The 27,277-nt window shown below is 31.8% G+C and overlaps 2 long non-coding RNA genes across 2 annotated transcripts in view; one reads left to right on the top strand and one right to left on the bottom strand.

Moving 5' to 3' along the window:
- Positions 1-27,277, bottom strand: part of LOC146993566 (uncharacterized) — a 117,141-nt gene that overhangs the window by 55,885 nt on the left and 33,979 nt on the right. The window contains exon 2 of the long non-coding RNA XR_015044331.1: positions 9,583-9,736. This is a non-coding gene — a long non-coding RNA (uncharacterized LOC146993566). The remainder of the gene's footprint in view (positions 1-9,582; positions 9,737-27,277) is intronic.
- The window catches only part of LOC146993567 (uncharacterized), a 62,979-nt gene that overhangs the window by 24,289 nt on the left and 11,413 nt on the right, over positions 1-27,277 (top strand). The window lies entirely within an intron of this gene.

Here is a 27,277-nt window from a genome sequence, read left to right as displayed (position 1 = left end):
GATCTTATGGTTAGCAACTGGTTGATCTGGTGTTCTATTCCTAAAAAGTAACAGTTGTTTTTCATGCTTTCCACTCTTAAAAACTAATACTTTTGTGAATATTTCTCGGTTTATTTCTTTTTTTCTTTGCATTAATTTAGAGAAAAAGCTTAATTACCATTTCTAAAAGGATTTTATTGGATTTGTAGTAGGATTAACTATACATCAGTAGCTCTTGTGTTAAACGTCAAAGATGGTGGACGGAGATAACTATTGTAAGCTTTGAATTTATACACTGACAGCAGATTTTGCTGTTATATTCATTTCTACAGTTTGACCATAAATGCAGAAATCTGCAGGATTTATTTCAAAGCACTTTGTTAACATATCTTTACACTAATATGATGTTTTCTTAAAAAGATATAATGTACACATACTATGTATTTTTTGCATATCAATAACAATACCTACTCAAAAATACGTGTGTTATATACATTAGCGGTGCCAAAAGAAATGTATACTCAGCGTTTAGGAAACTACAATTTAATACGAAAGCTACAAAAAAGAAACAGAAAAAGAAAAGAAAAGAAATAGGAACCTATGTTTGTAGAGTCGGCGGAAAATGAGAAGAACGGTTGAAACGTGAGGAGGGATGTCTTTTTTTCTTCTTTTCCGTGTCGCCTGGAGGTGAAGTCAGTGGGGGTGCGTTCGGGGTCAAACAGTTAACGAATCCTGAGCCTGGATTACGGTGCTATGATGCACCCGCTGAGCCGGGATGGCTGGTTGCCATGGTTACCAGTGGCCAGGATGCATAGCAAATGAGGATATGTCATTGTAAATTGGATGCTCCGTGCCACGGTCTGTAATATTTCTGTCAGTGCTGCTGCAGGGAATTTTTGCTGAAAGGCTGCGTGCAATACGGTTCAGACCACCTTCTAGGCTTTCCGACCATGCACGTAATTTTCTTTCCTCTTTTTAATTAGAGTTATGTATTTACCCAGCATGTGACGTGATACGCATAAAATAATGGTTTCAGTTAATAGTAACATCTGGGCCTTTTCGATTTATCTCGCTTGTTTCCTTACAATAACGATCCGTTCTTAGATTACTTTTTAGAAGTTACAATTTTCTTTGTTGTTTTAGACCATTCTTCCCAAACTGCATTAGATAGAACAGGTGTTTACAGAATATTTCTGCTAAGGATAGCTGGGTGTCTTCCTGTTTCCGCGATTCCTGTTTACGCGGTTGTCAAAAACGTTCCTGTTTCCGCGGAATCATCAATCTTCATGACCCCCTTCTTAAAGAGGTTACATGGGGGGAGGGCTGACTGGACATTGGCCTCTCCCGAAATGTAGGAAAGCAAAAACATTTTTAGTTTTTTAAAGAATAATTTTTAAAAGAAATAATCGAAAAATATTTACGATCTCAGATAAAACTGTATTCAAAAGGAAAGACAGAGATGTTCAAACTTTGCCATGATTTTGGCAGTGAACTAAAAGATCGTTTAAAATAGTAAAGTAAAAAAATAATATTTTCCCAAAATTCTGCATAAAGGTGAGTTATAATAAAATCTTTCAGAATAAATATTCGTTCTAAAACGAAGTTCTAAAATGACGTTCTTTCTTTTAAAACGACTTCTGCTTTTGTCTTAATTGTGCCTTTAATTTTTTCATTTATGCAAATCCAGTAAAACTACATTTTTCTTATTTCTATTCCGAATTCGATATTGATAACCTTTATAAAGGGCTAAAGGTTTTTTTTTTTTTTTTTTTTTTTTTTTTTTTTTTTTCCCATTTAGTTTCAATATGTCTAAAGCATCCATTTTAAGATAAGATGTGAAAATAGCAGCTAATATTGTAACAGAATTACAAATAGGATGAAACTATAGATTTCTGGAGGAGCCTAAACTAAGAGAAAATGTCTAACCATGTGACCAGATGAAGACTAATTTATTCACAGAGAAACTGTCTAACTCTTCTTAATTTCTTGTTGTGACATCTTCTGAGGAGCTGTGGGAGGGGGACTATACTCTCCAATTTCGCGAGAATTTTGAAAAACGCGGAAAGAGGAATCGCGGAAACCAAACTAATTCGGATATTTGCATCTTATAGCACAATAGCTCGCATTCTCTAGATCGGCACTGAGTAAAGCGACAATGCTATAGTATCGACAGCAGCAAATCACCTACACTAGGGTCAAGACCAGCATACTATCGATACGGCATGAGATCAACACAGGCATAGGATTGACAATGCTTAAAATCGACATGGCATAGCATCGACAAAGGCAAAGGACTGATACTGTGTAGAATCGGCATCACCGCATACAATCGACACAGACATGGAAATGACACTGCGTCGCATCGACTCCAGATTCACACAGCGTAGCAGACACAGGCACAGGACAGATACGGTGTCGAAATGACACCGTACAAGATCGACACGACATAAAATTAGCATCGGTATATGACAAACACAGTGCCGTCTTAACACCTAATATATGGTATAAATATATAGTGTAAACTGAGGTAGGGTAGACAAGGTTTATAATTAGCGGAATTCTTCCATATTAATAAGGAAGATAATCAAGAGGGGAATAATTATATAAATTATTATTTTTTAGAATTCAGAAATGGGATCAAGATCGGATAGAACCGATGCTGGTTTAACATCGAACCAGTTCAGATGTCATTTAATCGTGAGCCAGCAAAAAGTTATCTTGATTTGCCTAATTTTCCATATAATTCAGGAACAGTACGAATCAAAATGTTATCAATGAGGAATTTTAAGTTAGTTAACTTTTAGCCAAACATATTTATTCCTCTAGTGTTGTTCAAGGAAAGTCAAGTAAATATAAATTCTTTTAGAGTTAATTTGTTCTTTAACAGCAGTCACTACACAGTTTTGAGTATGAATTTTTCTAATAGATTAATTTCCTATTTCTGATGATCTTTCATCGACAGTGAAGGAAAAAAATAAAATCAGATTAAAATATAAAACATAAAGCTTAGAAATGAATATATGACAAATCAATTAAAATTACTCTTGCTACTGAATACTCATTACTGTAGTTATTTACCATTATATAATGTTACTGGCGTTTTACTTAATATCAGTGAATAATAAATTTGACATAAAATGTTAATTTATATTTTTTTTTTCAATCAAAAGGGCGTTAGCCCACAAGGGCTATTTCGTTTTTGCAATTTGGGTTTGTTCACCATAAATGTCGGTTCACTTTTCAAATTGTTGCTATCAAATATTAAAGCCCTGTGCTAAATTTTAAAAAAATGAAATAATTAAGAATCTGCATAAATGTATGCATATTTCTCGCATTGTGATAAATCATAATAGAGCCATAGTGATAAAGCATAGAGCCATCAAATTTTGAATAACGTAATCTTCCAGAGAATATGGGTATTTGGAATTTGGAATTTGTTTTATTATCTATTTCACATTTTGTAAAACTATGAAATATATATAAATTTCATCGAAAAAATTTTGTAAAACTTTAACAAATTTTTTATTAACAAACTCAACGATTTCAAAATGAGCGATGGCAACACTGTACGGAAAAAGAAACATTTTTTTAATCTCCAGCACACGAGGCTGTGTGTCAGAAACTCTTAAGATATGCTCATGCGATATCGCTGTTAAACTGAATTTTATGGTTTATGTGCGAAGAACATGATATTTAATAAATAAAGGTAGCACACAAAACGTTAAAAAAAAAAAAACGCCTCTTTGGGCGTAATGTAAAATCAGAAAGCTTTCAGATTTTTTATTTTATTTTATTTTTTTAATTTAAACTAAAGCGAGACATCACATTCGTTGGTACAGTAAACTCTAAACTATATCGCATTAAATTATAGACTTTTGCAAGCAAATTCGTTTGCTAGAAGCTAGCCAAAAAGAAAATGACACATTTTAAACTGGCAAATTAATTAAATTTGAAGCTTTTAATTTTCATGCCTATACTTTAATTAAATGAAAATGAGTTCTACCAAATGAGAGAAACTTCGTAGAATATTATTACAACTTTCATTTGAAATCTTTATTGTCAAAACTAGTATTACTTCTATGCATGCAACATTCCTAATGTACAAGATTGGTTTGGTTTATTTAATTACGGCAAAGCACACTAGGACTATGTGCCTAAGGGGAGCGATGCCTTCGTGGAGGACTTTCTAAGGGAAACTGGCTCGTATACACGTTACACACGGGGAAAGCCACGAAAACACCCATGCAGCCAGCCCGTTCGCGGGATTCGAACCTCGGACCGAACTACCAGTGTTTAGCGACTTTACCGCTCGGCAGCTGGTGGGCCCTAATGTACAAGAAGCAAGGCTGAATTATTATTTCATGATCTAGCTAAAATTATTTTTAAAAAATGGACTGGAAAATTAACAAATCAAGGAAATAATTTTTTTCTTGTGTGTTTACCGGCTCAATAAAGAACTTAATTAGAAAATTTGAAAACAGTATTCGTAAAAATAGAAGGTGTTCTGCTTTGTAATTCAACTAATTCTATAAAGTTTCGCTGAACTTAACTTCTAATTTCAAAGGAGATTTTTTCCAGAAATTATTATTCAAAGAAGAATCCAGAAATGTTTTAACTAATCTAAGTAAATTAGTTAATTTATTTTTATTTGTTCTAGGTATTATTATTCAAAGAAAATTCCAGAAAGTATTTTAATAACTTAAACAGATTAGTTAATTTATTTTAATAATCTAAAAATAAATTACTAAATTGAGGAGTATCTAAAATTAGACAACCTTTAATTTTTTTAAGTAGTTTAAATACATTTTACTCTATTTTTCATGTAAAAATTCAACGTGTGTATGGAGAATCTAATAGTACCTTTTCTTTCCTTTTATGTATACAGTACGTATTGTAGTTACTGTGTTAAAATTCGAACTGCATTCTGTAGTACAGTGAATTACATTTATACATCATTTAATCTCTACTCCGAGTCTTACTTCCCCATGCTAAACTTCACTTTTACATCATGTTCGACGTTTATTTGAATTTTAAATACATCACCCCCTTTCTGAGTAAAATTTAAGTTGTATACTCGTATACGATGCAGAAAGGAAAGAAGCCTCTGGTGGATGAATTGAACATTGTTATGTGGGTTAGAAAAGATAGTGGTAAAAAATTTTTTATTTGAATTATTTGCTTTTTAGGTTGCTAGTATCCAGTTGGAAAGAAAAAAATTCGTTTTTTAAGTGTGAAATGAAACTCAATTTTCTCTATATAAAAAATCTTACCATGTGTATACGACATGACTTCCTTGTGCGGAATATTAAATTATACGCATTTTTTTTTTTTTTCATTTCATTTAAACTTATTGGATTGAATTAAATCTACCTCTCGATAGCGCATAAACCACAATAGAACAAATGCAATCTTTAAAATTCACTACATTTGTTTACCATAGCGACACTCTGGCGCTAGGTTCACTTAACAGCGTTATATTTCGTTCATATTATAACTCAGAATGCAAAACATTTTTATCATTTGAAGAATTATCTAATCCTTGCCACATGTTCTGTTCAAATACTATAATAAATCTAAAAAGATGTATAAAAGAAATTAAGCGAACAAAACAAAAAAGAAACAGTTTTTCACAGATGATTTAGTATTTCTCATTCAATTAATTCAGTTCTCACTTCGCGACAAGGCAAAAATACATAAAAACTCTTTCTTCGAAACAAATCCAGAAAGGATTAAGCATGATTTAATTCGTAATAATAAATGAAGGCGTTATCTTTGTTGTTGAGAAGCTTAGTCTCTCTAGATTGGCAACAAATATACTATTCTGCTGTTTAAAAATTAGGCTTAACCGCACTTAAGCAGCTTTTAAATTGTTGATAATTCTACAAATATTGCTTTCAGATTTCCTAAAAGTATAAAACCTTAACCGGAAGATAAGAACAACATAATTCAATCCTTTTTAAAGCAAAACATGCACACACACACACACACACATATATATATATATATATATATCGGCAGTACCAAACGTATATATATACGTTTGGTGCTGCCGATTTGCAACCAAAATACGAGGTGCACATCTACATGTTATAGCAATCCTATATATAAAATTTCAACGTTCTGAGGCTACTCGTTTTTGAATTATGCGAGACACGTACGTACGTACAGACACCTCGAAAAATTCTCTTCAGAATTCATTTTAAAGCAGTTTTATAATTTTTTTTTGGGGGGGAAGAGGCTTTTATTCTGTCCTTACGTGCAGATATCACGCAAAAACATCGTTAAGTTGCATTCGATAGCGGTCAAAATGGATATTTTCGTTGAAATATGCTGCCTGAAACTTTTCGCGATTACAATACTTCCTTTTTAATTCGTACAAGGAAGTAAAAAGCAACTTTAATCAGCTAAATATCCTCCATTCTGCTCGATGACTTTTTGTCGTCTTTCTGGTAATTTCATGACTCCACCGTCATAAAACTTCTGGTCTTCATCAGCAATGGACTTATTAAAATACGATTTGAGTTCATCGTTATTACTGAAATTTTTACCATTTAAGAAGTTTTGTCATGATAATTGTAAATCTGATGGTGCAAAGTCGGGGCTACATGGAGTATGCAGTATCACTTCCCAATTAAGCTTCAATAATTTCGTATGTGTCAGACCTCCTCGTACTGGAACAAGATTTTTTTTCGATTTCCCAATGATGGCCTTTTTTCGTTCATTGCTTCTTCCAGTTTCATAAGTTTTTTACAATCAACATCTGCGTTGATCGTTTGTTTGCATGGAAACAGCTCAAAATACACACCATCTTCAAACTGACAGCATAATCCTTTTCTGAGGCAATTTTGTTTTCGATATCATTTGTGCTGATTCATAATGCTTGGATCATGATATATTTACTATTAATGTTATGTTAGACGACCTTTTTTTTTTTTTTTTTTTTTTTTTTTTTTTTTTTTGTGTGTGTGTCAACAGTGATAATTCGTTTCAAACAAGGGTCGACTGCATTAACATTTCAAATGCGGATCGCAAATTTTGATTCGTTGCGTTAAGTGAATTTCTTTCAATTCGTACAGAACCCAAATATCGAACTCCTCAATGAGTCCAAGACATCTTATGTGATTTGCAGTTGTTATGTGTGATACATTTGACCTTTTTTGCAGTTTTCTGCACAGTTATATGACGATTCGATACTATTATGACTTTAATTTTGTCATCGTCAACTTCAGGAAGTTGAGTCAAAACATTGCTCATCTTCAAGTAAAAAAATCTCCAAAATGAAAATGTTTAAAATAATTCTAACTCATGCGTTCTATTAAGTAATCAACACCATAATCTCCAGATATCTGTTTGTTAGCCTCAGCCGCTTTGTTGCCTTTATGAAAATGAAAAAAAGTAAAATATGCCGAAAATGTTTATTTTTGCACCATGTTAAAACTGACAGTAAACTAACAGTTGAACACAAAAATACACGGAATTTATTTCTGTACCAGCCTAAAAGTGTCAGCTTACAACTAAAACTAGAGAGTCTGGTGCCGGCCCTACAACAGTCGTAAACTATAATTTCAGCTATGTATCCTTTCCATTATACAACGTTTTTGAGAAGTCTTTAGGAAAGACGCATAAGCAGTGCTATATTATACAACATTACGTAGCAACATTTTGCCTTGAGAAACAGTTATACGTTAGAAGAAATGATGACTACGTATTGCATTTCATGCAGCTCTGTAAATGAGTTTCCGCAAGTTGTTTATTTTACTTCTCCTTCATCCAGAGCGACCAGAAAACTTGCACGTAACAGATATGTACGTGAATAGGAATACTACTTCTCGACCACGTAGACGTGCTCGTCCATCAAAAGTAAGCCCGAATTCCTGGCAAAGCAAATCCTTCGCAGGCGCGACTAGTAAATTTTGTTTCTGAGTTATTTGTGACAGGTGTTCTGGGGAATCTACACTTCTAGTAAATCAGAACCAAGGATAAAAAACAAAGTCGAAATGATGACTGAAATATTTAGGAATAGCAGACAAGGGTGGGAAAAAGCAGGGAAGAGGGAGGTTAGAAATAAGCAAAAGTTGTTTCTAGTACTGATTATTTTTAACATGAAATGTAATATTTTATTCTTTTGAAAATTCTCTTGAAACATTTGTATAAATGCAGAAAAAGTGTCCAAACTGGTTAAAAAAAGGGGGAAGGAGAAAGAACGCAGAAAGAACGCAAGATATTAGCTGTATATTTTAAAGTTGCGTAAAAGTAATTCTTCTTTATGCATTTAATAGTGTAATATTCATCCATATATTTTTTAAATGAATAAATCCATATAATTTGTATTTCTTCATCAGTGTACTTTTAAAAATGCAAGATATTTTTAATGTATTTTTTCCGAGTTACTTTAAGAGTTTCATCCATCATATTGTAAGGTATATTTAAATTTTATAACAGTTATTTTAATTTCCAAATGCTTTCCTATCAATTCTTGTTTCCACTTACAACTTCCTATCAGACTCGTGCCTTTTAATATTCGCCGGCTAACTCAAAATGAGGGTCAACTACGTTAGATACTTGTGTTAGCTTCGGCTTATGTTAGCTTCGTCTAATGAGTTGTAAGCCCAAGAAAGGGGCCAATGGTCATCTTATTTTGAGTGAAAAAAAGGTATTTTAACCCTACTCGAGTCGACGTTTTAGTTGTATGAACTAAGCGATAATTCTTTCAGTAGTTCACTAGGTTCCTCACATTTACTTTAGACAAAAAGAGTAATGAATCCTACAATATATATATGTTGTATGATCTTAAATTCACTTGGTGCGAAATCGAGTTATTCTACTACTTGCGCAATTGCTGCAAAGTAAGTTAATAATAATTTATTTACTAAAGAAATATTGATTATATTATCTCCTAAGATTAATTTTAGTAGAATTATCTTAAAAGAGTGAATCCATAGTTAGTAAGTTCAATTTCTAAAATTGCTTATTGTTCATTGAACGGGAGTTGGTCTGTTCTCCTTGAAAAGTCAACTAATTTCCGATCAATGGCAATGATTACTTGCATTTAATTTAATTACTTGCTTTTAATTTATTTCTCTTTACAATTGAAATTTTGTTATTCATGATTTAATTCAAGTCCCCGTTAAACATTTTTAACAATTTACATTCAAGTTACTTTAAAACAATTTTAGAAATTGAACTTACTAACTATGGATTCACTCTTTTAAGATAATTCTACTAAAATTGATCTTAGGAGATAATATAATCAATATTTCTTTAGTAAATAAATCATATATATATATATATATATAATTGCATTTGAAGAAGATAATATTCAGTCGTTCAACAGCTCGAAGCGTTTCTGCTAACCCAAAACTGACGCCAAACTCATATATGAAATGTTTAAAGAAAATTATGATTTTAAGTGCGAAGAATTATGCGAGTTAAACTAGTTTTGCAGGATTCTTTGATTTTCTGTGACGAACAACAAGACGGGCAAAATATATTTGAATCTAAGTAGTTAAATATATTATTATACCTGAAGATATTTGCTTTGGACAGAAATGATAAACCTGAAATTTCGATTTAGGCACACAGAAAAACTGTAAATTTACTCACCTGCTTTTACGATGATAATCCCTCCTTCAGGATCCAGACCCTTGCATCTAACTCTGTCGAATCTCCAATGATTTAGTGAAATCCACCATCGTCACTGACGCTACAGTGTGCTCGATCTTTTCTGGTATTTAAAATTTTTCGACATTTTCATTTCCTAAAGGAAAATAATTTTACTTTCTAATTAGCGAGAAATTTATTAATAACATTATAAGCAAGCAAATTTAAATCTATCCTATCGTAAGAAGTTATGTGTATATTCTAATATTAAATTTTTATTCCTTATTGTAAAAAAATAATAATAATAAAATTCAAAATTAAGTAAAATTTCAAAATAAGCATAGGGAATTTATGAAAAGTGAAGTTAAGTCATTAAGATAAGGAACGGCTGACAACCCTGTAACTAAAATACTATTTAAAGGTTGATAATGGAAGAAATTTAATGTAAAGATAGCTTCCTTGAATTACTAAACTAAACCAAACAAAATTAAAGAAAATTAAAGAAGAACAAAATAATTTAAATTAAATCAGTGATCTTGCTTTTGTTAATACATGTTAATTTTGCTAACATCAGAATGAATGGGAAATGATGCCCTCAAGCTAAACCTTAATAGGGCTACTAACTGCCTTAGCCGTAAAATCGCTGAACACTGGTAGTTCTCTGCGAGGTTCGAATCCCGGCAAACGGGCTGGCTGCGTGCGGGATTTTCGTGGTTTTCTCATATGTAACGTGTACACTAGCCAGTTTCCATTAGGTTTTCATATGTTCCGAGCCAGTTTCCGTTACCAGTTTTCGTGGGGGTTAGAAAGTCTTCCACGAAGGCATCCCTTCCCTTACGCAGATAGCCCTCAAGTGTTTTGCCATGGTCAAATAAATTGAGAAAATTCTCGAAGCTTTGAAGATTGTTTGTACAAGCTAAGATACTTTAACAGACCGACAACTAAATACTGATTGAAAGTGGGACCACACTAAACTAACTACTAACTCAAGACCTCTCATAAGAACGAGCTAATCAGCTAGAAATTTCCGATTTAGCTGCTTCGAGTATAAAAGCGATAGTATTTAAAAAATCTTGAATTTTACAGATTATTCAAAAATTGCGATTTTCGAGTTAAAATTTGTGAGTTTCTAAATATAGAAGAAATTTTTCATGAAAATAGCGCATTATCTGATTCTAAAAATGAAGAATGTGAAATGCATATGAAAGTCAGTTGTGAAGCAAATGAGAATCTTCATTGTGTAAAAGAACTTAAAAAATGACCATGTTTGAAGCAGATTAACTACAAAAGATGGCCATTTTTCTCTCTTGAAATGTACAAAAGGAGTAATTATAATCAAACAGCGGTTATAAGTCCTCAATTAGTTAGTTCCAATGGTTTCCTCGATAATATACAATGCTATAGTGGCTCGCAGTAAATTATATATTAGTCAACAATAGTTTTTATCATTATTAGTCCAAAGGGGCTTTGTCCTTGAAGGACTATTGTTTTCGATTTGCGATTTTGCGTTGAATCACTATGAATGTCCGTTTTACTTTTCAAACTGTTGCCACCAAATGTTAGCGTCCTGCATTATATTTGAAGAAATTAAATAATGAAAAATCTGCATAAATGTATGAATATTTCTCGCATTGTGATAAAACAATGGTACCTAGAGCCATCGAATTTTGAATGACGTAATCCTCCTACGAATATGGGCATGTGAAAAACCAAATTTGAAATTTGGAATTTGTTTTATGATCGATTCCATATTTTGTAAAACTTTAACGAATTTCTGATTAACAAACTCAAGGATCGAGCAATGGCAACACAAACCTTTTTATCTCCAGCGCGCGGAACTGTGTATCGGAAATTTTAAAGATATGCTCATTTTAAAATTATTTTGCGACATTGCTATTGAACTGAATTTTATGATTTAAATGCAAAAAAAATGATATTTAATAAACAAAGGTAACACACAAAACGTTAAAAAAACGCCCCTTTGGACGTAATTGAAAATCTGAAATTTTTCTTCCTTTACAGTTAATATTCTTAAAAATACCAATTGCAAAATATTTAATGTACGCAACAGTTTTAGACCCTTTAATCAATTTTAATGGCCTTTCAGCCGCCCAGACGATATAATGGTTAGGGAAGTCTACTGCGATACCGAAGGGCCTGGGTTCGAATCCCGGAGAAGGTATGGATGTTTGTACGGCATAGGGGCACTCTAAATATGCGGACCAAAAATCATATCGAGAGATTGCGGTAGGGGAAGAGGGGTGGGAGACCGTCGGACCCGTCTTCCTGAGGTGTTTTTCTTCAAAATTGGGCGTAGTGTCACTTGTATGGAGTTGAAGGCTCTTGCCAACGACAGGCGGAATCTTGATTCCCCTGTCATGATGAATTTCATGGTCTTGTTCTGATGTTACTGTTAGACAAAGTGAGATAAGTCACACACACTTTCTGTGCAATGAATCTGTGCAATGAAGTGGCTTTCATGTGCAATGAATGTCTATCAATTAATCTTGTGAATTTACTATAAATTCCGTTATCTTTTTTACAACCCTTGACTTTTTGTATCCTTAATTTAACGTTATTTTCGATAAATTATTTAAACATTCAAAACTCATAAGCAGATGTAATACTGCTTTAAAATGAAAAAAAAAAAAAAAAAAAAAAAAAAGGATATCTTCCTTCTCCCTGCTTCGAGTGTTCCGATATTACAAAACCTAGATGACAGGTAACAACCAATAAAAATTTCAGCATTTTCTGATATATATCATGGATTATTATAGAAAATTAATTAATATATTTCCTCGACTTAACGATACACCTGATTCATCTATGAGTTTGTCGTCAGTCCCTTAACAATCGTTAAATCGCCTTTAGTACCTTGGTAATCATTAAACCAAGAACTGAGTGAATGTGTTTTCTTGGTTTATTTTTTAAATTATATAAGTATAAATATTCTCATGTTAAAAATGGCTCACATTAAATGCTTGTAGAGCAGTTCTATTTGAAATTAAAAAAAAAAAAAAAATTGTTACTTAGTAACCTTCGAACGAACATACTTCGGAATATAAAGACATGTCTTTCAATTATTACCGGAAGCTTTAGTGCAATGCTTACTTACTTGCCGTAGTTGTTTTGGATAGCTCGAATTCTCTGCAAACTTTGACCCCAAAGAACTATTTTGATAGAGAGCAACGATGTCAGAAGGTCAGAAACATGACAAGAAAAGATTGAACACTGAACATTGATTAATAAAAATAATAATAATAATAATAATAAATACGCGCTCGAGACTGTGTATCGGAAATTCTAAAGATATGCTCTTTTAAATATTTTTGATACGGCTGTTTAAGTGAATTTTATGATATAAGTGCAAAGAAAATGATATTTTAATAAATGAAGGTAATACATAAAACGTTAAAAATGCCCCTTTGGGGCGTAATTATAAAATCTGAAAACATCTATTTTTATTTATCTTAGTTTTGATAGATTAAATTTTTAAGCCATTATTAATCCTTCAGTAGAATTATGGCTGATATTTCACTGGAGGGAAGTTACACGAATTGGATATTTAATTATATTTATTTTGAAATCTTATGATATCAATCCGCTATTTCCATCAGATATGATAGAAACATTGATTTAAGCAAATATTAATGCATCACTATTAATTTTATTTTACCTTTAAATAATAAATTAGTTAAATAAAATATTATTTCAATCGAACTAAGGAATCGCACATTCGATTATCGTATATATTTCTTTCATCTTATAATACGCAAGACTTTTGCTCACTCAGGTGTACTTTCAAAATAGTGTGCGTACAGAAATGAACAATAATTTTGCATACAGCAGAATAATTCCATTATGTACCAAATAAGAGGAAAAAAAAATTCCTTTTTTATGTGCTTTCAATTTAGCATCAATTCCACTTGAATCGTCTTTCTTTGTGTCTTAAAGAATAGCATCTTAAATCAATCACGAGCTGCAAATGCACCCTTAAAAGCCTTACACCAATTAACTCTAAACGCTTTGTGCTAGCTCAGGAAAAAGGTTCCATCCCTCTGGATTGGCGGAAATTTATTTATTAGACACCTCATTTCTTTCCCTAGCCAGTCTCTACTCTCTTTTTCTCTTACACCGCCCCATCCTTTGCATCGATTAGTTCGGCTTCTTATCCCCCCTTCCAAACGTTATTTTCTCTTCTTCTTTCTTTCTTTTTAATAATAAACCTACATTTGCTTTCAAACAAATAGACTCATTACCTTTAGGACTAATCTCAAACGTAGTAATGGAATCGATACGCTCTGTATTTTGTTTCCTTCTTTTATATCGATTCCATTCCAGTCTTCGTGTCTCCTTCTACTTGTTTTTTGAAGCGACTCAAGAGCGTAATTGAGAAGACAGACAATCTCTTATTATCTCAAAAAAAAAAAAAAAAAAAAAAAAAAAAAGGAGAGAGAGAAAAGAAAAAGAGAGAAAGTTCCGATTAAAAATTCGTAAGATTTACTGTCGGCATTTATATAACTGTGTTTATTAGCTAGCAATTTTTTTCCAAGCTCTTTTTCTTTAATCGAACTGGTGCCATAAGTTGGGAATGTGCACAGGATTAATTCTGCATTATAATCTATAGCTTCTCTGCCAGCACGTGATCGACATCCTAAAAAAAATAATTTAATAAAATTATTTCCCTCATTATTACACGTCGTTGTAGATTAGATTTCTAATTTCTACTATGCCAGTGTGTCTTATATCATGGTGATGCTATGCTGGCATCAGTTTTACACAATGCTAGTGTTGCGCCTCGTCGATATCAAGCTGGTGTCGACCCTACGTAGTATTAATCTTATACCTTGTTGATACTGGGTGCCAATCCTACGCAGTGTCGGACTTAACCGCGTCTGTCCTACCATGGCCAACTGGAGAAATTCCCGAATGTCAAGGTCCTACACTTAATTGATTCCAAGCTAATGTCAACCCTTCCTATAGCGTGGGTTTTTGTACAGTATTGATCCTATGCTGGTGTCCATTCTATGCAATGTTGATATCAAGCCAGAGTCGACCTTGTACAGGATTAGTCTCATACCGTGTCGATGCTATGCCTGTGTCGATCCTTACAATATCGATAGTATACTTGTGACAACTCTGTAAATGTGAAAAATATACATTAAATATCTCCATCATTATTACATCACCATCAAAATTTCTCTTTCATCATGTCTATCGTGTGTCAGTAACTTCTTGTATGCCTGTTTTGATGTTAGGACAGTGTCCATTCTAGATAGTTTGAGCACCAGGTATAGCATTCTTACAGGGGTCCTCCAACAAGAACTTCCCTTATTTTTTATGAGGGAGCAGCAGAAATATAATGAAACAGGAGATGATTTGGGGGCTTTCTGAAATAGAGGATCATATGAGCCATTTCAGTCTTTAAGGCATTCAAGCCCTGGACGAAAATATTCTAGTCGTGCAAACTTTTAAATTCACCAGGTTGAACAATAGAATGAGCTTCATCCACGATTAGAAAAGAATTTTATCTTATCTAAATTTATTATTGAAATAGGATTAAAAATAAAAACAAATATATATAGATATATCATTTTTTAATATGAAAAGACCATTAGCAATTTTTTTTTTTTTTTTTTTTAATTTTTAGACCATCGTGTTTTTTATGTTACTTTACGTTAAGCTACGGCAGTATTATTATCTAAGTAATGATTGTTACTTAATATAGAAATGGGGGAGTTAATAAATTAACACTGTAAGATTTATCTTAAATAACCGTTATTTTCATGTTAATTCTCGCCTGTAATTTGTCTTTATTCAGTCAACGTCACCAGAATGGAAATTAGGAGGAGTTTAAATAGCGAACGAATGTGTAATTTAGAGAGGAATTTTGGCAATGCTCCAGTAAAGAAACTTTTTCCTATAGCTGCTCGCCTATGCCGATCGCTGTTTAATGAGCGTTTTGTGTGTTTGCGAGTATTTCTGACTAGAGGTTGCGAATAGTTGTAGCCGCGTTGTTTAACTATGGAATTTAATTATTTTGTTTAACTGCTAGTATTTATTTAACTGTTGGTAATTTCTGTACCCGGCAACTAGCGATGAATAAGTCTTGTTAAATTTTATTTGTACTTGCAAGTTAATAAACGTTTAGTTAAAGTGTGGGTTTTATCTGAGTCTGAATTTTATGTTTTGATGTAGGTTTGAAATTGTGAAATTTTTTGAAGCACAGGAAGGTTACACTAGAGTATTTTAATACTTAAATAAGTTTAACCTTGTAATATATGTATGTGATATTCATTAGACAAGAACTCACTTAAAGCCCAAGAAGGTTAGAAGGTTAGGAACCTAAACAGCAATTTTATATGATATTCATTAGACAAGAAGTCGTTTGAAGGTCAAGAAGGTTAAACAAGAACATTTTAATAGGTAAATAAGTTTAACAATATTTGTATGTGATATTTATTCCGCTGCATGAAATGTTGAGAGTGCAAATTACATTTCACATCCTTTTGAATAAAAAACAATATAACAGAGCATTAATTAGATAAGATAGAAGTTTTTACTGTATTAAGAGATATACTTAGGCCTTAAAAGTACGAAAATTAAACTCGCAGTTGATTAACTTCCATCCATCTCATGAGTATGGATAGGAACTCCTTTGATACAAAATCCGTGTCTGCATTTATGATAGCAAATCATCTCCATCATTTTGTTTACGAGATACCAATGACAACAAACTCGAAGATGATATTATTCTTCTGATGGTAACCGAACAAAAGGGGCTGTGCCTCCGAAAGTCGTAAAGACATCAAGTGGAAGAGCCTTTGGTGAAGTTGGCGCTAGTTGTTATCCCGCTCTCCCCTTCCACGGTTCCTTGATAACTTCTCTTTCTCTGTTTAGGCACTTAATCCAGAGATGTATTCCTTATCTTCGACGACAATCTAAGAACCATCACTGGTCATTCCTTCGCCCGATTCTCTCCCGATACGAGTTATGACTGGGGCTAAGGAGCTTTGCAGAGAAGAAGGAAGGCGAGAGAGATATCAATTGAGCTGTCTACGAAAATCAAATTTCTGTGCTGTCTCAACGTCATAAGAAGATTTCATCACAATATTCTGTGTTTCCTCTTTAAGTCATCAAAACTGAGACAGAGTTGACCTGCGTTCTGATGCATATGGATAATCTTGTGCCATAATGAAACGAAAGATAAATATAATTTTTAAAAATGCACTACAAAATTTTTAAAGAATTATAATTATTAAAATAAAAATTTAAAAAACGGTGCACAGAAGAAAATCAAATTCTGTGCCTAAACGTAACAATGTAAGAACACGTAACAACACGGCAAACAATGTGTACGACTTATCATGTATCAGCTCTGGAAATGTGTTATGATACATATAAATACTGAGTTGAAATGTAAATGTGTATAAATAATCAAAACACATTACTTAAGATTTAAAAAAACATATGCCCCACTACATAAGCCAAATTTTAAAAAATTGCACTACATAATTTTTAAAATTTAAATCAATCTTTAAAAGCATGAACGAGGCACAGTATAAGACGATCAGATGCTTATGCCTCAACATCATTTATTGACTCTATTCTGTATTTGCTCATTCTGTATTTGATAAGACGATCAACATCCCGTGGGATAAGTCATGATGACTTATCCCACGGGAAACTCTTGACATAGGTTATGATGCATTTAACTATTTTTTTCCCAATATGAAGTTACTGTGAATATTTACATATTATCGAAACACGTCATATGAGTTTTTTTAAAAGGTGTATAACAGAAGTCAAACTTAAAAAAAAAAAAAAAAAAAGGTGCACCGTGTAATTTTTTAATAATAATAGTTAAATCAAATTTTAAAAATAATACATTAAGTAATTTCTAAATAATATTAATTAATTACAACAAGTATTTAAAAAAATGGAAAAATGGTACACTAAGAAGGAAAATCAGATTTCTTTGCGAAACATATGAAGATTTCATCACGCTGTTTTACATATGCACATTGACGAAGTGATCAAAAATATGACTTAACATGTACCAATTCTTGAATTTGATACATATAAATACTTCTGTTCCGTAGTGAACAGGAACACGCGTATCCAACCCTAATTAAAACACATTAGATATTTTTACATGGTTCATTATATAAAGCTTTTGAGGAAAGTATGCATTACATAATTTTAAATAATAATAAAATCAAATTTTAAAAATGGTGCACTAAATAAGAAATTCAAATTTCGTGTATTTCCGTGTATTTGAAGATTACATGACTTTTGTACCCTTAAACTAATTTTATTTAATTTAGCGTTCGATTTATGGAAAGGATGTGAAGAAGAAAGGCCACTTCGTCAGGAGGAGGAACACTGAAATCAATTTAAATCTCTCTTCCACAAAAATCATATATATAGGAAAGAGCACAGTTAGATGTTATACCAAAATCTCAAAGTTCTATGGCTAATTGTTTTTGAGTAATGCGAGACATATACATACACATGTATATAAGAAGAAACGAAGTATATAAGAAGAAACACGTCACGTATATAAGAAGAAACACGTCACGAAGAAATCCCTTTTGAATCCGATTTAAATGCATTTTACAATCCTTTTGGAAAAAACAATCCTTTATTCCGTCCGTATATAGAGATGTTACGAAAAAAAAAAAAAAAAACTCCCAAATGTGTTTGGGAATTGTCGAAATGGATATTTATATTGAAATATGATACCCAAAACTTTTCGCGATTACAGTACTTCCTTTACTTTGTACAAAGAAGTAAAAACTGCAAACTGTCATTTCAATATTATATATATTCCAGTTATAAAGTGTAAACAGAAGCTGTTGAATTTGGAAAATTAGTGAGCTTTTAACGAATTCTCATAAAATTTGTAAATAAAAAATTCACACAGTTATAATCTGCAAGAGATGCTTTTAATAAATATTGAGCAAAATAAAGAAAAGGAAAAGAAAAATTACATAATTTTCAGGTAAAAGTATGTAGAAATGATAAACGAACCCCGCGTCATTTATTTGTAATGATATAACATGAAAATCGGGTAGAGTTAAGTATGATTCGCATAATTTTCTCCAAAACGTTATTTATCACTTTCAGTTTTGTCTACAATAATCATCTTTTAATTGACAATCATACTTTTTAATTAACATCTCTCATTTGTTTAACTATATTTAGTTATATTTCACGCTTTTAGAACTCGCAGATAAAGATGTTTCATTAGCCCAAAATTGCAATGATAACAAACAAAACAAAAAAAAATGTTTTATGTAACAAAATTAAGAAAGAAAGAAGCATATTTTTTGGCTTTCAGTAAAAATTATAAGTGAGAAACATCAACGAATTTTTAATAGGTTTTCTATTAGAATCATTTTTAGGTCTATAAATAGGAAACGCATCATCATATGTCATAAAATGTCTGAGTCTTCCATAAGAATCAAAATTTAATAGCCATACAGATCAAAGAAGCTTAGACAGGTATTATCATTTCCATTAGAACAACGGTCAATGAGCGACAGTTCATTAAATAATTTCAAGTGTGAGAACACTGAATACCAATATAAAAATCACTCCTGATTCAGAAAGTGCAGAATAATCTTTTAAAAACCCACGTAAGAAAAGTAAGTAATTGGAAAATAGAGCATATGATAACAGTAATGAAATGAGATGAATTTACGAACATGTGGGAATAATTTTTTATGAATGTGGAAGCACAAAAGTCTATTTCAAAGAAAAACATTAATGCAGCATTTCTTTGAATCTAAGGCGCTCAGTTTTGCTTTTACAAACGTCGTTGGAATCGAAATGCGATTTAGAATCAAGATTTCCCTGAATTGTTAACGATTCCAAAATAATCTTTTTTTTAAATAATTACTGATTTAAATAGGTAAGTTATAGTTGTTAATAAATGGAAGGCGGTTATTAAAAATATTTGTAAATAAGATAATTTCTAGCATTTTATTTCATTTATTTATGCTGATTTAAATATAAAATTTTATTCTATTCGTGTTTTAAAATTGAATGGTGCTTGTATAATCAATGGCTTCTTGAACTGAAGATATAAATGCTACAATTTATGATGTGAAGACAGGGAATTTTGTATATTTACACCGTGGATGAGAATGGTAGATATCAATAACATACATTCCACCTTTTCAAGTGATTTCGGGCACTGAAAAAGAGGCTCTTCAAATACTGCCATTAAAGAAATCAGAGAGTCCAACAGACTTCTCGAAACAGCCTCTAGTGGGCACCACCTATCAAAGGTGTTTTACCATCCACAGAGAAAGAGAAGTCTTTTGCTGTCCGCCATTTTGTGTGGCATGAACCAGCTAGATAGGCCTATCTTGCTGGTTGGGGGTATATATCGATCAATGCTATTCTCCATGTTTCTCGAAATTCCCTCATCACTGCCGTCCCCTTTCCGTTTCACGGCCCCCCAAACACGGCGGCCAACCGCTGTCCGTGCTAAACTATCCAGCGGACTATTATCTCCAACGCTGGAAGCAAACACAATTTTCCCGTACAGTGAAATACCTAGACAAGAGGGGTCGGGAGGGATGTGTAGAGGTGAATCTTTTGGTAGGAAGCCAGCAATCGATCGGTTGAAGAGAGCCAGCCTCATCCGTTTACACGCTCATTTGTAGGGATCTGTCTTCTTGGCGCTATCTATTTCTTTTTCTTGCTTTGCTTTCTTCTGTTTTTTGTTCCCTGAGAGTTCTTCTCTTCTTTTTACTCGCTATCTGTCGTTCTTACTATTTTGGTGTCCTAGTGCAATGCAATCTAGTTTCCCGTTTCTCAGGGACGGTTTAAAAAGTATTGAAAACGAACCAGAAATAGGAACGCTTGCTAAGCCTATTTTTAGTTACACACGAAGACTATGTTTTAATAAAAATCTCATACTTTTTAATTTATTCAACAAGTGGAATACGAGAAATTATAAATGATAATGTAATTATCAATTTTCTAGGCTACAAAGATTGCTGTAGTCTAGAAAACAAGTTAGAAATGCAAGCTTCCATAGTATATCATACAATGCCTGATTTAGAGCACCGTTTTCCCAGACATGACATTAAAAGTATTTCAGGAAACACTGCTTAAATCTTCCTGGCATATCCAGCCCAATAGTTTATGTTTAGAAAGTGGAAATAAAATGATGAATGTTTATCTGATGAAAATTATACAAGAGAGAATCGATTAAATGGTAAAATTTAACAAGTGTACCAAGCAACAAATAAATTGTATATATAATCTATTCAAAATGTTTGTTCGTATAATAATCTGATCTTGAAAAGATTGTGCCCACAAACGGAAATAGATATAGATAGATAAATAGATATAGATATAGATTGATAGAAAGATGTGTATATAAGTAAAAATGTAAAACTAATTAATAAAAGGGAAGATATGAGGGATTTAGAATTTATTCCTTCTATTGAACCAGTGGAATAAAATACTTTATTTTAAAAATATAAAAAAATATTCAACAAAGTCCCTTTATAATTTGTGTAAAATCACTAAACCTAAAATATCTGCTATTAACATAAGTTACAGAATAATACAGAAAAATGAATATTTTTCATATATGCCAAAATAATAAAACTGGAAAAAATAAAATAAAAGTTTAAGGAGGTTTTTTTTTTTTTTTTTTTTTTTTTTTTTTAAATATGGGGAAAAAAAAAACTATCGTACGTGAAAATGCAAAATGGGTAAAATGATTAAGATTTGAGAACTCATTCAAATAGTTTTAAATGATTCGAAATTTATCCAAAATGCCGACTCAAAAAGCCATTAGTAAATTCCAGTTTTCATGCTTACACTTTGTAACAAAATAAAAATGTTACGAGGTTTCTCATTTTGCAAATTTTATAAAATGATTTTGTTGTACCCATCTGAATTCTATATCATTTCAAGAGTATTTTAAAATTCCAAGAAACACAAAATCTTATTAAAATTATCTATAAGTTAAATGTTCCCATTGTTCACGGATATTGTTTAAACAATGCTTGGTAGACCACAATTTATATTCAAATACTGATCAATGTAATTGTGGAAAGATGTAATATTTTAAATCAGCTTTTTATTACATGTCACAAGGATTTTAAAATTTATTATGAGCAAAAATAAAAGCTTCTGCACACTCGAGCAGCAATATTTTGTATCTGAAAGATATATGGAAACAAACTAGACAAATTTTGGAAAGTTGTATCCAAAAGATAAATATATGAAGCATTATTTAAATGAATCATTATACATTCCCTACAATATCTCACAAGCCACGATCTCTTTAAGGTGAAGGCTCACCAGCGGCCGAGCAGTAAATTCGATGAACACTTGTAGCTCTCTCCGGGGTTCGAATATTGGCTAATGGGCTGGATGTGTGGTGTTTTCCTAGTTTTCCCCCATGTGTAAGGTGTATACGAGCTAGTTTCCATTAGAAAGTCCTTCACGACGGCAACCTCCCTTAGGCAGATAGCCCTCGCGTGTTTTCCTGCAATCAAATAAACCAAACCAAACTTTACTCAAGATCAAGATCATTATGTATTATTATCAAAACCCTTTAAAGAGTAATGAGAGTCGAAAAAATAGAGATTTGTTTTTTAAAAAAAGAAACAAAAACTTCAGATCCAGTGAATGACATTGATACTTCACTATGAAATTTAAAAAGAAACTAATACTTCTGGACAATAAATTATTATTTTGGCCGCGGATAAAATTAATTTTCATATAGTTTACAGAAGAAAAAATATTGCAATAAATTTAACTCTTCAGCAAATATACAATGAAAAAATTTAAGATTTCAAATCATAGTTTTATTTTATGAAATATACAAAAATTATTTGCCTTGAAACTGAAGGCAGGATTCCAATTATCTACCTTGTTTGCATCATGAAAAAAGGCCAATAATTTTTTTTTATCACTCGTTTGCAAAATCTATACTTCTGAGTGATTTAATAAGACTGGATTTACAATATGTATTATAATAAAATTTAAATTTGCAAAAAATTGTATAGGCATCGTAACAGCAGATAAATCCTAGGATACTTATTCAAATATTATCATTTTTAATTTTCGAAAATTATTTTTTATAAAACAGGAAGGCTTTACATCATAATCAAAATTAAATTCATACGATTTGTGGTGTAATCATTAGAATTCCAAAATGATAAAATAGAATTTTAATATATTTAAAAATAATTCTTGACTTGCATTTATGTTAGTAAGAGCTTAAATCTTACCTGCATACACAGAATATTTGTAATACATTGTAAATCAATAAGTATCATCCCAGAAATTAAAAAATTATGTTTAAAATTTTGTGCTAAGCCGCAATGCAAATCTGGATATTAAACACGTTGAATCTGGACATAATTACTTGAAATTTTCCATGACTGCGTAATAAAGCAATAAAAAGCGCTTTTCTTAAATAATGGGAAGTTATTATAGAATAGACATTATACTTAGCAATGTTTTACTGTCGTTTATGTGGAATTCAGTTTTAATTTACATGCTATACAATAATTCCTGATTTTTACAAGTAGGGTTATGTGCAACAATGGAAAAAAAGCTTTGGAATTATACTTAAATCTAGATATTACAAACAATAAACAATTTAAAGGCTCAGAATTATAGTTATTTTATTTTTAACCTTGAAGGGCTATTAGCCTCGAAACGGCTTTTTGCGTCAAATCGTTAAAAGAATGAATCTTTTTCAAATTGTTGCCACTAAATATTATTGCATTTAAAGAACTATATTTAAGCCTTGTATTATATTTAAGAAATTAAATAACGAAGAATCTGCATGGATATATGTATTTTTCTTGGCTTATGAAAAAATATCGGTACATGAAGCCATCAGATTTCGAATTACGTAGTTCTTTACCCGAATATGAACGCCTGGAAGCCCAAATTTTGAACTTCGAATTTGTTTTATTGTGTATTTCATATTTTGCAAAATCAAGAATTTTTGATTAAATAACTCATCGATTTAGCGAGCAGTGGCAACATTGGAGAGAATAAAACATTCTTATCTTCAGGGAGAAACACTGCCTATCGTAAATTCTATGCGGTTTCTAAATATTTTTATCCTAAAGAGGCGTTATCCCAAATGCTCTTGAAACGTGTATGTGTGCGTAAATGAAGAAAAACGCCTCTTTGAGCGTAATATAAATTTTATGTTCAGAAGTGTTTTTTTCATTCAAAATGCTTTAGAAGAAATGAATTAGTATCGAAGATAAGGACATAGCTGACGATAAATCATAAACAAATCATTGCTGAACACAAACATATAAATTCTTTTCAGTAAATGATGAGAGAAGTACTAGTTGTACAAACCTCAACTGAAATATGTTATTCCTAAATTAAGCATTGGAAAATATTTGTAGTAATTATTTCAGAGTAGTTGTTTACGTAGTACATTGACATTGCGAGCATTTAATGAACAATCCAATAACGCACCAAATTATATACAGAGAAACCTATTTCTTAGAACAAAAATTTGGATTGGTTTTTAAATTATTATTTTTCTTACAAGATATAAAAATGCAAACGAACTTAAAATAATTTTTAAATATTTCATGACCACAGTAGCGAATTTCTACATACAGTAATTTTATTGAATAAACTGCCACAATTCTGATTAAACGGATTTTTTTAAGAACCATTTAAACGTTTATTAATTTTAACAATTGCCAGGAAAAGTTAATTTAAAAGGTGATGCATCTGCGCATCCTGCGGTTCGTTAATTAATTGCACTGCAATAAATTTAAAGTTATAATTTATATTCTATTTCTTTGCAATTTAAAATTGCAATTTAAAATTAGACTTAACGGCACTCAGTAATATCTGTTTTCGTTTTTTTTTTTTTTTTTTTTTTTTTTATTTATTATTATTATTATTCTATTCGTGTCGCAAATATAAGTTTTTTTGGCGATGATGTAACTTCATTAGAAAGTTTGGCACACAGAAAATTTACATTGAGGGAAAGAAAAACAAAGTTTTATCATCTGTTAAATTTATTGATATAAAGCAACAAAATGTTATGAGTCAACCGGTTTCATGGAATGTATGAAATTTCCTATCGTTGATGACCTTCTTTGAAAGTGGCAAGTACATCTGAAAAACATAAATAAACATCAGTAATGGTTATCAATCACCTCTCTAAGCTGACCCCTTCTACAGAAGATATTTGTTATCTAAACCTTAGAGCGGCCATCTTAGAGAGAGTTTATTACATTAAATTTGAAAATACCCAGCGTGGGCTAACACGCGAATTTATTTGCTTAAAACATAAATCAACACTATACCATTCTCAAATTACAGGTCGTATTTTATGTAAGGCGATAAATCTCGTAAAAATGTGTTAAGGGGATGTATAATGGTTCATTTAAATCATGCTACATATATTTATCTTTTAGACAGAACTTGCCGAAATTAGCCTAGTGTGTTTCCAAATACCTCTGAGATATAAAATGTTGTTCTTCGTATGTACTAAAGGTTTTATTTTTGCTCATAATAAATTTTAGAAGCCTCAAAAGACCTTTCAAAGACACATTCATTCAAACAGTGTTAAGAAGAACATTGTCCCATAAAAGATTTCTTAAAGCAAATAGCGGAAAAGAATCTTCTCCTGGAACCTTGTCTACGATGACTGCCATATCTTACCCAACGACAGAAGAAACCTGTAGCAAGCAGCACTTAAAAACACAAGTGCATCTATAAACATCTTTTATGGCGTAACATAATACTGTCTATTTTTAAGGCCTGATTCTCGTATAGTGGAACTCAGTTGGCTTACTGGTCTTTGAAATTACCTTTTTGGGAAGATAACGTTACACTTCTCAAACCACCGATGACCTTCCACATAAGCAGGGTCTCTATTTGAGCCTGGTCCCCCTTTTCCCGGATAGCCTGACATCGGCAATGAATAATTGAGAACTCCCAACTTTCGGGAAATGAAGAAAAAACTTTTTCCTCTGCTTTCTATGATTGAAAAAGCGAGAGGAAGTGTTGTCCTCCACGACCGAACGTGACATTATAACCTTCCTATGGAATAAAACTTTCTCTTCAGCTGCTTTCTTGAGAAGTTCTCATTTTCAGTGCTTTCTTTTTCCTCTGCCCCTTTTATTCCCTTTCCTCCTCCTCCTCATCCCTTTTCCAGAACTTATTTATTTTAGGGAAAGACGTAATCGCCTTTGACTGGAATCTCAGTGAGAATTGCTGATGCTCGTTTGGATGTGTCTTCCCAGGATACTGGGAGAAAGTCGAGGAAGATGTATGAGTTTCTCTTAATGTTTTAGCCGACGCCACCAATTCTTCATCACTTTTATGGCTGTTCATTTAACGTCCGCTTTTCAGTCTTCTATTTATATCGTCTGGTATGGGTCGGGAGGGACGAAAGGATCTTTTCGTTTATAACCATTTCATCTCCATCTGTCGCGAACTGATGTGAAACAAACTTTGAACAGTATTACATTAATTTTTGAAAAAATACGTATGGTGGACAAAGATGCAGTCGTATGTAATGTGCATAAAAGTTTTAAGAAATTTCTAAATGAGGAAAGACTTATGATAGATTTATAACATTTTGAGAAACATGAATGTATTTCAAATGGATAAGAGTCATACTTCATTACTAATAATGCCCAATTACTGCAGCTTTGTATACCATAAGGAATAAATAAGAAGGAGGAGGTAACATAAACGGCATTGAAGTCGAAGTATCTTTAATTTTTTTTAAAACTCGTATGAGTTTTCCAATCAAATATATATTCGCAAATCAGTACAGAAGAATTGTTAAATTAGTCGCGGATTTATTTATGACGTTAAAAATACTTTGCGGAATCTTTTCAAAATTTTATCAAAATTTAAAAATATTACGCTAATGTTACATGGCAATGTATACATTATTTAATTCCCTTGCCAAGGCTTGCCTCTGTGAGGAGCAAAAGATTTTTTAATTTATGTTGCACATGCCCGAGAGTTGCCCTTTGGCAGAGCATAAGATCTTTAGTTTTTCTTTCAAATTTAACTAACCAGTAATAGCTTAGCAAACCGAGCGATTTGAAAGCAATACACAAATTTCTAAATAATTTATATGTTTAGTGTTTGTGTAGTGATGTAAACTAAAGCATATTTAATTTATATGCGATAAATTTGATAACTTCTGTTACAATTTGCATCGTTATATTAGTTAATAAAAGGTTTTTATTATTTTTTTAATATTTAAAGCCATATTTTACTTAAATGATGTTTTTGTTCGTCCTTTAATAGCAAAGAATATGAAGCTTCCCCCCATAAGCAGAAGTGTATTAATTTTTCTCTTAACAAAAGTCATATTGTTATATAGAAATTCTAATTAAAATTTTACATATTAATGAAAAATATAATTAAGAAAAATATTACCCTTAAAATATTATATATATATATATATATATATATATATATATATATAAGTTATCCTTTTTCGGGATATTTCATTGAATTTCAAATGCCGCTTTAACTGCTATCAAAGGCAAAAATGCTCTTTACAGCTCAGAACTGCATTTTAATTTCTTAATCCGCACATCAGAGACAGGATGAAAGCTTTAATAAAAACATGTAGTGGGAAAAAGTTTGAATTTTCAGTTCGAGCATTTTTTTAACAAATTCAAACACTTTTACGGTTTTG

The sequence above is a fragment of the Stegodyphus dumicola genome, chromosome 12, assembly GCF_044657685.1.
Source record: "Stegodyphus dumicola isolate Sdum_Otavi_A_Nest chromosome 12, ASM4465768v1".
In the NCBI taxonomy this organism is placed as follows: Eukaryota; Metazoa; Arthropoda; class Arachnida; order Araneae; family Eresidae; genus Stegodyphus; species Stegodyphus dumicola.
The sequence above is the reverse complement of the archived record's forward strand: the minus strand, read 5'-3'. Positions and strand labels throughout refer to the sequence as shown.